Below are 16,074 nucleotides of genomic sequence, written 5' to 3' on the forward strand. Positions count from 1 at the left end.
TGCTGCTCAAAAAGTGGTGGTTAAACCTTTGAGCCTTCCTGCAGCTGAAACAAGATCTGCTCTTTTTCAGATTCTCACTTGGTTCCAACTTTTTTTTTTTTTTTGCTCTGAATAGGAGAGAATTTTTTTTAAATTTTATTGGAGTATAATTGCTTTACAATGTTGTGTTAGTTTCTGCTGTACAGTGAACTGAATCAGCTCTATGTATACATATATCCCCTCCCTCTGGGACCTCCCTCTCCACCCTCATCCCACCCATCTAGGTCATCACAGAGGACTGAGCTGAGCTCCCTGTGCTATGCAGCAGGTTCCCACTAGCTATCTATTTTACACATGGTAGTGTATTTATGTCAAACCTAGTCTCCCAATTCATCCCACCCTCCCTTTCCCCCCACTGTATCCACACTCCCATTCTTTACATCTGCCTTTCTATTCCTGCCCTGCAGATAGGTTCATCTGTGCCATTTTTCTAGATTCCACATACATGCATTAATATACAATAATTGTTTTTCTCTTTCTGACTGACTTCACTCTGTATGACAGACTCTAGGTCCATCCACATCTCTACAAATGACCCAGTTACATCTCTTTTTATGGCTGAATAATATTCCATTATATATATATATGTACCACATCTTCTTTATCCATTCATCTGTCTATGGACACTTAGGTTGTTTCCATGTCCCGGCTATTGTAAATAGTGCTGCAGTGAACATTGGGGTGCATGTGTCTTTTTGAATTATGGTTTTCTCAGGATATATGCCCAGTGGTGGGATTGCTGGGTCATATGGTAGTTCTATTTTTAGTTTTTTAAGGAAACTCCATATTGTTCTCCACAGTGGCTGTATCAATTTACATTCCCACCAACAGTGCAAGAGGGTTCCCTTTTCTCTGCACCCTCTCCAGCATTTATTGTTTGGAGATTTTTTGATGATGGCCATTCTGACCAATGTGAGGTGATACCTCATTGTAGTTTTGACTTGCATTTCTCCAATAATTAGTGCCTTTGATCATCTTTTCACGTGCCTCTTGGCCATCTCTATGACTTCTTTGCTGAAATGACTATTTAGGTCTTCCATCCATTTTTTGATTGGGTTGTTTGTTTTTTTGATATTGAGCTGCATGAGCTGTTTTTATATTTTGGAGACTAACCCTTTGTCCGTTGCTTCATTTGCAAATATCTTCTCCCATTCTGTGGGTTTTCTTTTCATCTTGTTTATGGTTTCCTTTGCTGTGGAAAAGCTTTTAAGTTTAATTAGGTCCCATTCGCTTATTTTTGTTTTTATTTTCATTACTCTAGGAGGTGGGCCATAAAAGATCTTGCTGTGATTTATGTCTAAGAATGTTTTTCCTATGTTTTCCTCTAAGAGTTTTATAGTGTCCGGTCTTATATTTAGCTCTTTAATCCATTTTGAGTTTATTTTTGTGTATGGTGTTAGGGAGTGTTCTAATTTCATTCTTTTACATGTAGTTGTCCAGTTTTCCCAGCACCATTTATTGAAGAGGCTGTCTTGTCTCCATTGTATATTCTTGCTTCCTTTGTCATAGATTAGGTGACCATAGGTGCATGGGTTTATCTCTGGGCTTTCTATCCTGTCCCATTGATCTATATTTCTGTTTTTGTGCCAGTACCCTATTGTCTTGATTACTGTAGCTTTGTAGTGTAGTCTGAAGTCGGGGAGCCTGATTCCTCCAGCTCCATTTTTCTTTCTCAAGATTGCTTTGGCTATTTTGGGTCTTTTGTGGTTGCATAAAAATTGCATACTTTTTTGTTCTAATTCTGTAAAAAATGCCATTGGTAATTTGATAGAGATTGCATTGAACCTGTAGATTGCGTTGGGTAGTATGATCATTTCCACAATATTGATTCTTCCAGTTCAGGAACATGGTATATCTCTCCATCTGTTTGTGTCATCTTTGATTCCCTTCATCAGTGTTTTATAGTTTTCTGAGTACAGGTCTTTTGCCTCCTTAGGTAGGTTTATTCCTAGTTATTTTATTCTTTTTGTTGTGATGGTAAATGGGATTGATTCCTTAATTTCTCTTTCCGATCCTTTGTTGTTAGTATGTAGGAATGCAAGAGATTTCTGTGCATTAATTTTGTATCCTGCAACCTTACCAAATTCAATGATTAGTTCTAGTAGTTTTCTGGTGGCATCTTTAGGATCATCTATGTATAGTATCATGTCATCTAAAAACAGTGACAGTTTTACTTCTTTTCCAATTCGTATTCCTTTTATTTCTTTTTATTCTCTGATTGCTGTGGCTAGGACTTCCAAAACTATGTTGAATTTTCAAGAGTGGTGAGAGTGGACATCCTTATCTTGTTCTTGATCTTAGAGAAAATGCTTTCAGTTTTTCTCCATTGAGAATGATGTTTGCTGTGGGTTTGTCATATATGGCCTTTATTATGTTGAGGTAGGTTCCCTCTATGCCCACTTTCTGGAGAGTTTTTATCATAAATGGGTGTTGAATTTTGTCAAAAGCTTTTTCTGCCTTATTGAGATGATCATATCATTTTTATTCTTTAATTTGTTAATATGGTGTATCATATTGATTGTTTTGCATATATTGAAGAATCCTTGCATCCCTGGGATAAATCCCACTTGATCATGGTTTATGATCTTTTTAATGTGTTGTTGGATTCTGTTTGCTAGTATTTTGTTGAGGATTTTTACAACTATATTCATGAGTGATATTGGTCTGTAATTTTCTTTTTTTGTGATATATTTGTGTGGTTTTGGTATCAGGGTAATGATGGCCTTATAGAACGAGTTTGGGAGTGTTCCTCCCTCTGCAAGTTTTTGGAAGAGTTTGAGAAGAATAGGTATTAGCTCTTCTCTAAATGTTTGATAGAAATCACCTGTGAAGCCATCTGGTCTTGGGCTTTGGTTGGAAGATTTTTATTTACAGTTTCAATTCTATCCTTTTTCTTCAGCTTGGTCAGTTGATCAAAGATTTTCTTTTTAATACCCCTTCTGCTCCACCACATCTTCAGAGACTTCTCCTTTCCACCACCTCCAGGCTCATCTCTTATTCTGTCTCCTCTTGACCTTGCATTCTATCACAGGATGTGAGTAACACAGAATCTCTGCCCTTAAGAATTTTTCAGAAAGTGAACACCTGCCCAACTCATTGATAAAAGTTGAGCGAGACCGAGATGCAGGCTCTTTTGTTGGAGCAAATAAAATGAGTTTGGAGAAGAACTTCCTTCTGCCAAAGGAAGGTAATAGAGGCTCATGAAAAAAGTGACCTATGGTTTGGGCCTTGAAGGATAAGTGATATTGTAGTAGGCAGAAGGGGTGAGGTTGGGAAAATACATTCCATGCAGAAGGAGTCACTTGTACAAGTGTATTCTTATGTATTCCCATTCCTGCCATTCCCCTCTTATGACACTGTGCTATGGCCCAGTTTACCTACATGTCTAGCCCTGCATGATATTTATTGACAGTTTTATATGATAACTTAAACACATGCCATCTTCTACTTCTGTGGGTGTACTTCCATTTGCTTGGTTGGTTGGTTGGTTGATTGCTCACTTGCTTCTGAGCCTGGTATTTTCAAGAATCCTTCCTGAACCTACCCCAGGCAGCTCTAACCACACCTTTATACTGTGATTTCTTCACAGTTTGGCCCTGGGTGATATAGTTGCTGTAACTCTCTGCAGACCTTTCCATCTGTGTATGCTGCTAAGGAAAGCAAAGGGAGGTCACAGAAACCTGGATTCTTGTTCTAGTTCACCATTCACTGACCTATGACAAGTGCCAGGCTCCTCTTTGTTAAGGTTGCTCACCTGCCAAGATATGGGAGATTGGATCAAATGTCCCTTCCAAATCTGAAAAGCAAGAGCCTATGGTTTTGAGAGATTGCAATCACCTTGAAGTAGGAGAATGAGTTCACTCTTTCTCTTGGAATCTGTGCCCTTCCACTGAATTAGAGGCAAGTGGCACTCTTGTCAGGGGTTCCTGTACAGGTTTTGGATCTACTGTTAACTTTCTGCATGACCTTGGTTAAGTCTTTGCCACATGCTTAGCTTTGGTTTCCTCACCTACAAATTAGTGATAAGAATAGCCATGTCATATACAGTGGGGAGGATTAAATGAGATAAAGTATAAAGATGCAACACATGTGATAACTTTGAAAAATGTTTGAGTTACAACCACACAAAGGAGATGTTCAGCACTTGTTGTTACAATTGAGCTTTTATCTGGTTGGATTGGACATGATTGTAACTATCAGCTGACTCTCCATTTTCTGAAATGAGGGATTTTTCTGTTGCAGAGATAAGTTATAACACATTTTAACTCAGTGGCAAGGCTGCTGCTGAGCTTGCAAGCTTAAGGACATCCTGGAGAATCCATAGTTAACTCAGTGTTTAGTAGAATATCATTCACACTTAGGAATATTTAGCACAAGGACATGAATAGCTAGACTTGCCGTTGTAACATTTAAAAAAAATCAATGACTTCATAAACTTATCTATAATCGTTAGAAGGTGTTTTCAATAAACCTTAATGAAATTTATTATTATTTCACCTATAAAACTAAATAGATTTGCAGATGGATAAGGATCAGCTCAGCTCAGCTCCTCCTGTGAAATTGCCCATTCAGATCTGCCTACTGCAATATATTCAGGAGTGATTTGCCGCAAATTAGGTCAAGTGACTTCACGTTACAATCTTCTGCTAAAGACACTTCCTAATGGGTCCTGTTTCTTCCTGGGTTTTCAAAGCCTTCTTTTTTTTTTTTTTTTTTTTTTCCCCGAATTTCAAAAGCACTTAGGACAGTTTAAAGTAGTCCAATAAAATGTAATACAATTGATTAAGGAATGTAAATAAAATGAATTTCAAGGCCAGAAAATTAAAACTTGAGTAGCTTATAGCCAGGCAGAAAAAAGCAGTGAAGAACGTGGTGAAAGACGTATTCATTCAACATACAATTACCTACATTTATTTACTGAATATTTATTGTGTTTTAGGGATCAGAATATAAGTAAAATCTGGCACTTGCCTTTAAGATATTCCTGGTCCAGCCAGAGTGACAGGAGTTAGGTTTGTGCAGGGAATGTATATGAAGAATTTGAAACTTGGAAAGTGTATTAGCTGCTGTAACAAATTACCACTATCTTAGTGACTTAAAACCAAACAGATTTACTATCATGAAGGTCTGTAAGTCAGAAGTCCAACACAGGTCTCACTGGGCTAAAATTAAGGTGCAGGGAGGGCTACATTGCTTTCTGGAGGCTCCAGGGGAGAATCCAGTGTCTAGAGGTGGTCCTCCTTCCGTGACTCATGGCCCCTTTCCTCCATCTTCCAAGTTCAGCTTGTCTTTCTCCCTCTGTATCACTCTTACCTCCTCCCCTGCCTCTCTCTCTCTGAAGAACCTGTATTCATTTGCTAGGGCGGCAGAAAGAAAGTACAAAGCTACAAGCAACAGAAATTTATTGTCTTCCAATTCTGGAGGCTAGAAGTCCAAGGTCAAGGTGTTGGCAGTGTTGGTTTCTCCTAAGGGCTATGAGGGAGAATCTGTTCCAGGTGTCTCACCTGGCTTCAGGTGATTTGTTGGCAATATTTGGCATTCCTTGCCTTGTAGAATCATGACTCCGACCTCTGTCTTCAACTTCTCATGGCCTTCTCTCTATATATGTTTGTTTGTGTCCAAATTTCCCCCTTTTATAAGGGTACCAGTCATACTGGGTTAGGGGGCCATCATACTCAAGTATGACCTCATCAATTACAGCTGCAATCACCCTATTTCCAAATAAGATCATATGCTGAAGTCCTTGGGATTAGGATTTCAACATGTGAATTCTGAGGGACACAATTCAACCTCTTCCAGGACCCCTGTGATTACACAGGGCCCATCCAGGTAGTCCAGAATAATCTCCCTATCACAAGATCCTTAATTCAGGTAAGATATTTACAGGTTCCATGGATTAGGATGCGGAACTCTTTGGGGGGGCTGTTATTCTGTCTACTACAGAAGCTTCTGGGGTCAGGTATTATTGAAGACCTAAAGAATGAAAAAAATGGGTTATTATATGAAATCATGTGTGTGAAACTTTTGAAAATTGTAAAGCACTGTAGAATTGAAAGAATCAGTCAATTAAAAAAAAAGTTAAAAAGGAATGAAGGGGAATTCATCAAATGGAGATTTGGGGTGGAGGACACTGCAGGCAGAAGGAGCTGCATCCCCAGGATATTGTGGGAAACAACAGTGCATTCAGCAAACCACACAGACCCGTGCAGCCAAAAGCTTTCATGCTCAGGCCTCATTTTTCTCAATTTCACTTTATAGACTGTTCTTTCCATCTTAAAGCATCTTCTCCACGTTTCTATGACACCACAGTTGGCTTGTTTTCCTTTAACCACTGTTTCTTTTCCTTCTCATCAAATCCAGAGGTGGCAAATCACAGCTGCTGGCCAAATTCTGCTTGCTGCCTCCTTTTGTAAATAAAGTTTTCTTGGAACACAGCCATGCATGTTTGTTTTTGTCTGTGGCTGCTTCAGTGATATAATAGCAGAGTTGAGGAGGCACAGGCAAGACAGTATGGCCTTCAAAGGTGAAAGTATCTATTGCCTGGCCTTTTACGAAAAAAAGTTTCCCAATCCCTGATCTACTTGGCTGGATTCTTCTCTCCTTGCTTTTAGAGGGCCCAGAATTCAATCTTATTCATCTTCCCTTTTCTACCCACATTCTTTAAGTGATCTTAGTCAGTCTCCTATCTTTTTCTTTCTTTTTTTTTTTTTAATTTTTAATTTATTTTTATTTTTTACAGTATGTCCTTGTTGATTTTTTTTTTTAAATGAGTCTCCTAGCTTTAAGTACAACCTTACTGCTGATGACACTCAAATTTGTATGGCAAATTCTGACCCCTCCCCTGTGAGTTCCAGATACAAATATCAGCCTTCTCAGCATCTCCACTTGGATAATTAATAGGTATCCAAAAGTTAATGTTTCCAAAAAGAACTCTTGGAATTGTTACCGAACACAAGTCCGTGTGCCCAATGCACAGTGAGGCCAAACAAACTGAAACGTCGGAGTTTGGAGCAGAGAAAGGTTTATTGCAGGGCCAGGCAAGGAGAACGGGTGGCTCATGCTCAAAAACCTCTAACTCCCCAATGGTTTGGGGGGGAAAGTTCTATAAGCAAAATTTGGGGTGAAGGCTGCAGGGTGAGTGACTTTCTTCTGATTGGTTGGTGGTGAGGTAACAGGGTGGTGCTCCAGGAATCTTGTGCTCAGCCTGAAGTTGCCATCCTCTGCCTAGGTGGCGGCCTTGGTTCTGTAGAAGAGCTCAGAGATAATGTTTTGTATATTCTTTGAGGAACCAGGACCCTGCCCCAAGGCTGCACTGTTGTTTCTTGACTGCTTCTCCCCTGTTTCTTTGTTCCCTCCCTTCCCTGATCAGCAACTGTTTGAATCTGCCCTTTGGAACTCAGGGAAGGTTAAGGAAGCTGAATGAAGCCTATTTCCTACAAACAAGAAATGGGGAACACGGGAAGGATTTGTACCCACGAGGGCCCCACGGGGTCCTGCTCAGTTTTAGATACTCCCAAACACCCTAACATGCTCCTCCCCTGGTCAGAGCCATTATTGTTCACAGTTGTGCAAGTCAGATATCTAGCAGAAAGCCTTGATATTTCTCATTCCTTCAACCCCACCTCCAATCCACCAGCTGTCTGGTGAGGAGTACTTCTACAATGCCCCCAAATCTGACCCCTTCTCACTACCTGATCACATCTACAGCTGCCATCCCTGTGCATATCAGCATCCCTCGCCTGTGCCACTGCAATGACACCTGCTGTCCTCCTAGCTTCTATTCTGCAGTAAATTCACTGACCAGCAGCCTAGTAATCTTTTTTAAAGTAAACGATATTTTTTTTTCTCTGCCATAGATTACCATCTCACTTAAAATAATAATCAAGTTTCTATGCCATGGCTGACAAAACCCACATGGGTCCATGTGATCTGGTCTCAATCTCCCTTTCCAGCCAGCTCTCCCTGGCTCATTGCCCCCCTACTCCCCTGGCCTTATGCTGTGGCTTGAGCACACCAACCACACTTCCGTCTCTGGATCTTTGTGTAGTTATCGTTCATTCTGCAGGAACTCTTTGCTCCATATTTTTACATACCTGGTTCGCTCTCATCACTGTGATCTCAGTTTAAATGTCACCTCCTCAGAGAGTTCTCCTCTGACCATCCTTGCTAAATATCACCCCCCACCACAGCCCACCCAAAGCCCTTCCTCTCATTTCTCACTTTTGTAAGTTTTATTCATCGAACTTTTCATTTTTCTGAATTTATCATATTTTATTATTGCTTACCGTTTCCCCAAACTCACTCTTCCTCCTCCTCTTCCCACAACATTGGGATACGAGCTACATGATGGCAAGGACTTGGACTTGATTAGCAAATACTTCATGGAAGAGGTGTCACTGGCACCTTCCAGGTGATATTTCTTTATTTGTGCACACAAGCATATGTGAATGAATACTTTCACATTTTTATAATTTTACTATCAATGTTAAGTAATTTTTTCATTCAATATTGCAGAGACTTCTGCACGTTAACAGTGTATATTTTCAAATCATGTGTAGTGGCCACAGGCTAGCATATTTTCTAGATGTACCACAATTTTCGTAACCAGTCCCCTAAAGATGAGCACTATTCTTCTGATATTATAAACATCCTGTGATGATGTCCACTGCATGCATTTTCAACACCTGTATTTTTATAGGGCCAACTTTTGGTCAGTAAGACAAGAGTAATTGTTGAAATATAGAAAGTCTGTACCAAATTGTATACAACTGACCAGTTTGCAATTCTCAGTAAGGACCACTATGTGCCTCAAGTCTCAGCCCCCTTGTCTGTCCCAACCTCTGTCTCAGGACCCTTCACACCTTCCTCACAGCTTGGAACCAAAGGTCAATCCCTGCCTCAGCAGGGTCCCTTCTGGACAGACGCTGTTGGGAGGTCAATTCCATGCCAAGCACCGCTGGAACAGTTTTGAATGTTTGATTATAAAACCTGTGCTACTAAGGCCTTAAAATTAGATAAAAAGTTATGCACATTACTCACTTGGAAATGTATTACAAAAGTTCTTTCTACAAAATTTGTTTCAGTTGAGCATTTATGAGTCCTGAGGGTGGGAAGATTAATTATAACTTCACCAACACTGGTTATTGCCAATCTCTAAGTTTTGTGAATTTTATTGGGAAAAATCTCATTTTTGTTTTATTTGCATTAGTTTGACTATTGATAAATTGAGCATTTTATATGGTATTGGTTATTTATATTCCTTTCTAAGAGAAACTTGCTGTTTGTGTGTTTTGCCCTTTTTTCTTTGGACCTTGGAAGTTTAAAATTGTTTCTCTTTTGAGTCAGGTTTGTTGAGGTATAATTATTTTAACAGCTTTATTGATTATATAAGTCATATACCATACAACTCACCATTTAAAGTGTGCAATTGAATTGGCTTTAAGATCAGTACATTCACAGATTCATGCAATCATCACCACAATCCAATTTTAGCACATTTTCATCACTCCAAAAAGAAACTCTGTACTGGCAATCACTCCTTATTAATTTTTCCCCACCCCATTCCCTGACAAGCATTAATCTGCTTTCTGTCTCTATAAGTTTGCCAACTATGAATATTTTATATGAATGAATTATACAATATGTTGTCTTTTGTGGCTGGCTAATTTAACTTGGCCCTATGTTTTCAAGGTTTATCCATGTAGTAGCATGTATGAGTAATTTCTTCTTAGTGTGGAGTAATATTCCATTGCATGGATATGCCATATTTTATTTATCTATTTATCAGTTGATGAACATTTGGATTGTTCCCACTTTTGGCTAGTATGAATAACACTGCCATGAACACTCAGGTACATGATCCAGTAATTCCACTTCTGAATATATACCCCACAGAATTAACAGCAGGGTTCTGAAGAGATATTTGTACACCCATGTTCTTAGCAAAATTATTCACAATATCTAAAATGTGGAAGCAGCAACCCAAGTGCCCACTGAGGGATAAACAGATAAGCAAAACGTGGCATACACACACAATGGAATATTATTTGGCCTTAAAAAAGAAGGAAATTCTGACATGTGCTAAAACATGAATAAACCTTAAGGACATTATGCTAAGTGAAATTAGTCACAAAAAGACAAATACCATATGATTCCATTTATATGAGATACTTACCGGAGTCGAAACCATAGAGACAAAAAGTAGAATGGTGGTTGCCAGGGGCTAGGGAGAGGAGGAAATGGGGAAGTAGTATTTAATAGGTACAGAGTTTTAGTGGTACAAGGTTACAAAGAGTTCTGGAAATGGATGGTGGTGATGGTCACACAACATTATGAATGTACTTTATACTACTGAACTGTACATTTACAAATGGTTAAGATAGTAACTTTTATGTTCTATGTATTTTACCTCAGTACAAAAAACTAGGAAAAATTCATGTAGTTTTTGTGTATACCTATACTTCTGCTTCTCTGTATATAACCTCGAGTGGGATTGCTGAGTCATATAAAAACTCCATGTTTAACATTTTGAGGAATTGCCAAACTTTTTAAAAGTAGCATTTACCCCATTTTATATTCCTACCAGCAATGTATGAAGGTTACAATTTCTCTGTATCCTCATCAACACGTTATTTTCTCTTTTTTTGAATGTAGGCATACTAGTGGGTATGAAGTGCTGTCTCATTGTGGTTTTGATACTAATGATGGTAATCATCTTTTTATGTGCTTATTAGTCATTTGTGTATCTTTGGAGAAATGTCTGGTCATGTACTTTCTCTATTTCTTGGCTTTTTAATCTTATTAAGTTGTAAGTACCATTTACATAATTTCAGGATACAGTCCGTTATCAGACAAATGATTTACAAATATTTTCTTCACTTTATGGAATGGTGTCATTTCCAATACAAAAGTTTTAATTTTTATAAAATCAATATTATATATTTTCTGCAAACAAAATTATATCATCTGCGTATAATTTACCTGCAATAAAATTCACCTTTTTTTCTTAAAGTTCTATACATTTTGACACATACACATTGTCATATACCAACAGCCATAAGCAAGATGTATAGAACAGTTTCATTACCCCAATAAATTCACTTGGGGTACTGCCGATCTATTTTTTGTCCCTAAATTTTTGCTTTCTCAAGAATATCATGTAAATAAAATCATAGCAAATAAAATGTCAGATGTGTTGCTGGTTTTTAGTGAAAAGGAATTCTATTGAGTGGTTCTTTATATTCAAACCTACATCTTTTTTTTTTTTTTTTTAAACTCTGCTCATGGTTTTAATTTCAAGATTTCTCTGTCACAATTTTTGGTGTGACTCTTTCATTGTACATATATAGCACATCAAAATCTTTGCATTCTAATCAGGTATGAAAATTCCTGGCCTTAAAGTCTAGAATCAAGTTTGCAAAAAGGTTATTCAAATTAGATATATTACAGACGGACTAGGGTGATGGTTTTCTAACTTTTTTTTAAAAAATAGGAGAACTTAAAATAAAACTTTGCATAGAAGCTCAATATGTATACACATCAAAGCAGAGTTTCTCCTTTGAATTCTGAATAGACACCCTGCCCATGACTCCCTCTTTTCTTCAGAGCATAGTTTGAGTATCCGTGGTCTCACTCTTGAGTTATCCTGAGTTGATAGATCTACTAGGAGCAGCATTAAGATATTGGTCATCAGGATCAGTCTCAGAATGAAGAAGAGGGAGAAACCTGAGAAACAGTTAGCCTAATTACAGGGTTCTTATCTCAGGCAATGGCTTTCCTACTCTGCTCTTCATTGCGCTGAGCTCCCAAGAGGAAATGAAAATGCTCAGGGACAATGACAACTGTCTTTACACATCGGAAGGGCTGCCATGTGGAGGCTGATGAGACTAGTTCAAAATCATTCCAGAAGATAGATCTAGAATGACAGTGATTAAACAAATAAGAAGGAAGAACATTCTAGAAACAGGGTCAATGCTGATTTTGAAAGTGAGATAGATTTTCCTGCCCCATATATAAAAATTGGAGTAGAGAGCACAAAAGCCCTCCCAGCATTGAATTCTGTGTCTGTGGGCAACCGCATACACCTGGCCCTTCTGTGATAGATACATACCACTGACTAGCATTCATTTTCTATCTTGCCACTTCCCACTATTGTCCTAGAGGCACAGAGGGGAGCATCACAGTGACCAGTGATAGGGATCCCTAAAGTAAATGTGTCGTTAAACTAAGTTTTCAATTACAACCTTATAAAAAATGAAGAGACCCCAAACTCAGAGTTTCTAATGTACCATATTTATTAAAGTACCATATATTTGCTTAATTTCAGTCCCCTTTTCTATGGTATGAGAGATCTTCGCAAAAGAATAGAAAGGAACTCTGTAGGTTCCTCTGTAGATATTGTGATCTGTGATTGTGTTTTTCAGTGTGTGCAGAGGCGAAGAGGGCCTTTCAGTGATAGTCTCTGCCTTTCTACAAGCATCCATTTCTTGACTCCACTTAGGAGTATAGGGCTGCCTGGCTCTCCTGATCACCACCATGGGATGGTGCCCATTTATCCTTTGTACTCTTATGCATCCTATTGGATTCTCACATGCCCACTGGTTTACATTCTGTCTGCTTGTCAATGCAGGGATGCTCCAACTTGTTTCTTTAATAAGACTGCACATAGTCATGCATTTTGAGAAGGAATTTGGGGACTAACTCAAAATAGTAAACGTGTCAAACCTCAAGTTAAATTTAGTATGATTTTATTGAACTGGCCATTCTACATTTGATTTGGTTTTTTTTTTTTTATGTTGTCCCCCCTAAGGCTTATCACCCTGGTTGTTTCAAGTTTGCTATAATTTTATAGTTTTTCTAAACAACTGTCATGTTGTTGATCAGCTCCTGTGACTGTGGCCTTTATTGTGGGTTGGGAGATCAGGCAGGACTTAGCTGAATCCTTGGCTCAGGTTCTCACAAGGCTTCAATCAAGGTGTGGGCTGTGTTCTCATCTGAATGCTAAACTGGAGAAGAATACTTTTCCAAGTTCATTTAGGTTGTTGGCAGAATTAATTGCCTGTGGCTCTGTGAGTGAGGGCCCCAGCTTTGTGCTGGCTGAAGGCAGCCATCTTAGAGCTTAGAGGCCACCCACAGCTCCTTGCCATGTGGGCTTCTTCAAGCCAGGAAAGATAAGCTCTCCTTAAAGAGGACCCAGTCCTTCTTGTAAGGGCTTTCACCAAAGTCAGGCCACCCCAGGATATACTCCCTTTTGGCTAATTCAAAATCAACCCATTTGAGGTCTTTTTTACATCTGCAAAATCCCTTCACTTTCACCATATTCTGTTGGCTAGAAGCAAATCACAGGTCCCTCCCACACTTGAGGGAAGTTTTTATACAAGGCGTGACCACTAGGGTGTGGTGATCTTCGGGGGTCACCTTTGGTCTACCCACCACAGGTGTAACCAAAATTCACATTGTGGGAGCAAGAGGAGGATCTCAAGTTGAGATATTTGTGATATGAAAAGTCAAGGGGTATTGTAGAAGTGGGGATCTAAGGAAGCCAATGTCCAGTCTGAGAATGTTCCAAAATGGAGGCTGTTGAATTGAAAGAGTCAGAAAAGCAAGAACTGAATCAGCAGTCAAGAATCATCAGTGGAGAAAGATATAGACTATTAAAGTTACCAGAAGAGCACCATGGGCTAAAGGCATGAGGAAAAGTGCAAAAAGCGATAGCCGTGTTTTTTTTTGTTTTGTTTTGTTTTTAAGAGGGGGTGGCACAGAGAGAAGGGTGGCTGTTTAGGCAACGTGCAGTCTTGGCAAGTTTATTCAGGAATCACTTTTTTTTTTTCCTTCTTTTTCTTTTTAAATTTATTTATTGATTTATTTATTTTTGGCTGTGTTGGGTCTTCGTTTCTGTGTGAGGGCTTTCTCTAGTTGCGGCAAGCAGGGGCCACTCTTCATCGCGGTGCGTGGGCCTCTCGCTATTGCGGCCTCTCTTGTTGCGGAGCACAGGCTCCAGACGCGCAGGCTCAGTAGTTGTGGCTCACGGGCCCAGTTGCTCCGCGGCATATGGGATCTTCCCAGACCAGGGCTTGAACCCGTGTCCCCTGCATTGGCAGGCAGATTCTCAACCACTGCGCCACCAGGGAAGCCCCGATAGCCAGTTTTTAATATGACACTTGAACCTTATTTTGGGAGCATATCAGCTACTTTTAGAGGGTCCACATCTGGTAAAACTGTACCCAGCACTATGTTAGTCATCCAAATATTCTGCTCTTTCATTGTGTTTCTGTGAGGACAAAATGAGAGAATCTAGTACTTTGTGAAATAAAAAGCTCTGAAAAATGACAAAGGCGAATTGCTCCTTTGACAGTGTCTTTAGGCAGCTTTCTTAGCTTTCTCTTGTCTTTTGCTCCAGACCTTCAGCTGTGATCTGTCTGTGCAGATCTGTCACTGTGTCCTTACTCCTAGGGGATTGCTTACAGGACAGTAAGGGAATAGATGCATTTAGGACCCAGTGGGTTGGGCCTATAGCACCAGGTAAGGACACATTCTCTTGTTGGAAAGCCCTAGTGTCTATACCTGAACAGGTGTCAAAATGAAGTTTGTTCAGGGGAGGTTCAGGCCAAGCTAGGGCCCTGCAGGGCTTAAAGACTATGAAATAGTAGCTAGGTATTACTTAAAGATGCACTTGATGGTACGGGGCCCTCAGGCAGGGAAGCACGTAGCAGTTAACCAAAGGAAGTAGAAGAAAGCAGGTCAGAAAACCAGAATTCAGTGGCTGGAGCAGCATCCAGGATGGCATGTTATCATTACCAGGGCCACCGGGCATGAGTGTGGGCATATGAGAGACCTACAAGAAGTACAGCCCTCGTTTCTGAGTGCTTACTGTGAGTCAGGCATTGTTCCAAATGCTTTATACAAATTAATTCATTTGTTCCTCATAACTGGCTTATAAATCATTTTTAAGCTCATTTTACAGATGAAAACTCGTAGCCATAGATGGTAAATCACTTGGCCAGGTCCAGACAGGTAGAAAGCAGCACATCTGTTATCTCCCTTCTCGAACAAGGCACCACGCGTGTGTCTGCTCAGCCCAGAGTCTCAATCTCCGTATCTACCACCTCCTGCATGAGGGATGGCATCATCTAGCAGCAGAATGGCCAGAGGTAGAGGCGGGCAGGTGACTGACACCCGGAGGACCTGGGGGGCTAAATTCAAGGAAAGAACGCCAATCTCCGGAGAAACAGAAAGATCAGTTCAGGGCCCCTTTTCGTGAACTAGAAGCTCAGAATCAGGGAGACAAGCTACCAGGAGCAGAGGATGGGATGTGCCTCTAGGCTGACTTGATGCTGAGCTGCAGGATTTCTGTCTTGAGGTTGCTTCACTGGATCCTAAATATAGGGGCAGGGTTGTGGGAACATTCCAGCTGTGAGTCCTGGAGGGCAGCATGCCAAGCAAGTCACAGCAATTAACTAGCAAGCACTTACCCATCATACGTTAGGACTGTTTGGGGTGCGAGGAATTCACAGGGGAGCAAGATCGTTCCTGCCCTGGGACTGTTCCCTAATGAGTGGCACTGTCTACTATTTTGCCTACATTTTGTCCACACCTAATATTGCCTCTTTTTTTATCACAAGAATAGAAATGATCATTGATATCATCATTTTCTGAGACAAACTTTCCCATGGTAATTTCCACGGTGATTTTAATAAAGCCCAAATGGAAATTCAATTTATTAAAAACACATCTTTTTTTTTCATTTTCTCATTTTCTGTTTAACTGGAACATTAACATGAGCCTGAGAATAGAAAAATTAGATTAGCAGCTTAAAGCAAAATCTCTTAAATGCCAATAAAGTTGTGCAAAGTGTTACATGCTATGTATTTCCCATCCTTGGTCCATGGGGAGCTGATTCGGGCAGTGCATGGTACCTCTGGGGAACTCACCCAGAACCATGAGAGCTAAGCTTTCATGCTGGTCAGAATCAGACTCCATTGTGTGTGGACCCTTTTAAAGGTAAATGTTTTCACAGACCCTGCAATATTGAACTAG

The 16,074-nt window shown here is 39.9% G+C and overlaps 1 long non-coding RNA gene across 1 annotated transcript in view; it reads left to right on the forward strand.

Moving 5' to 3' along the window:
• The window catches only part of LOC309643627, a 98,233-nt gene that overhangs the window by 79,466 nt on the left and 2,693 nt on the right, over positions 1-16,074 (forward strand). The gene's annotated exons all lie outside the window — the stretch shown is intronic.

Source organism: Balaenoptera physalus, assembly GCF_965194825.1.
Source record: "Balaenoptera physalus genome assembly, chromosome: 15".
NCBI classification, from domain to species: Eukaryota; Metazoa; Chordata; class Mammalia; order Artiodactyla; family Balaenopteridae; genus Balaenoptera; species Balaenoptera physalus.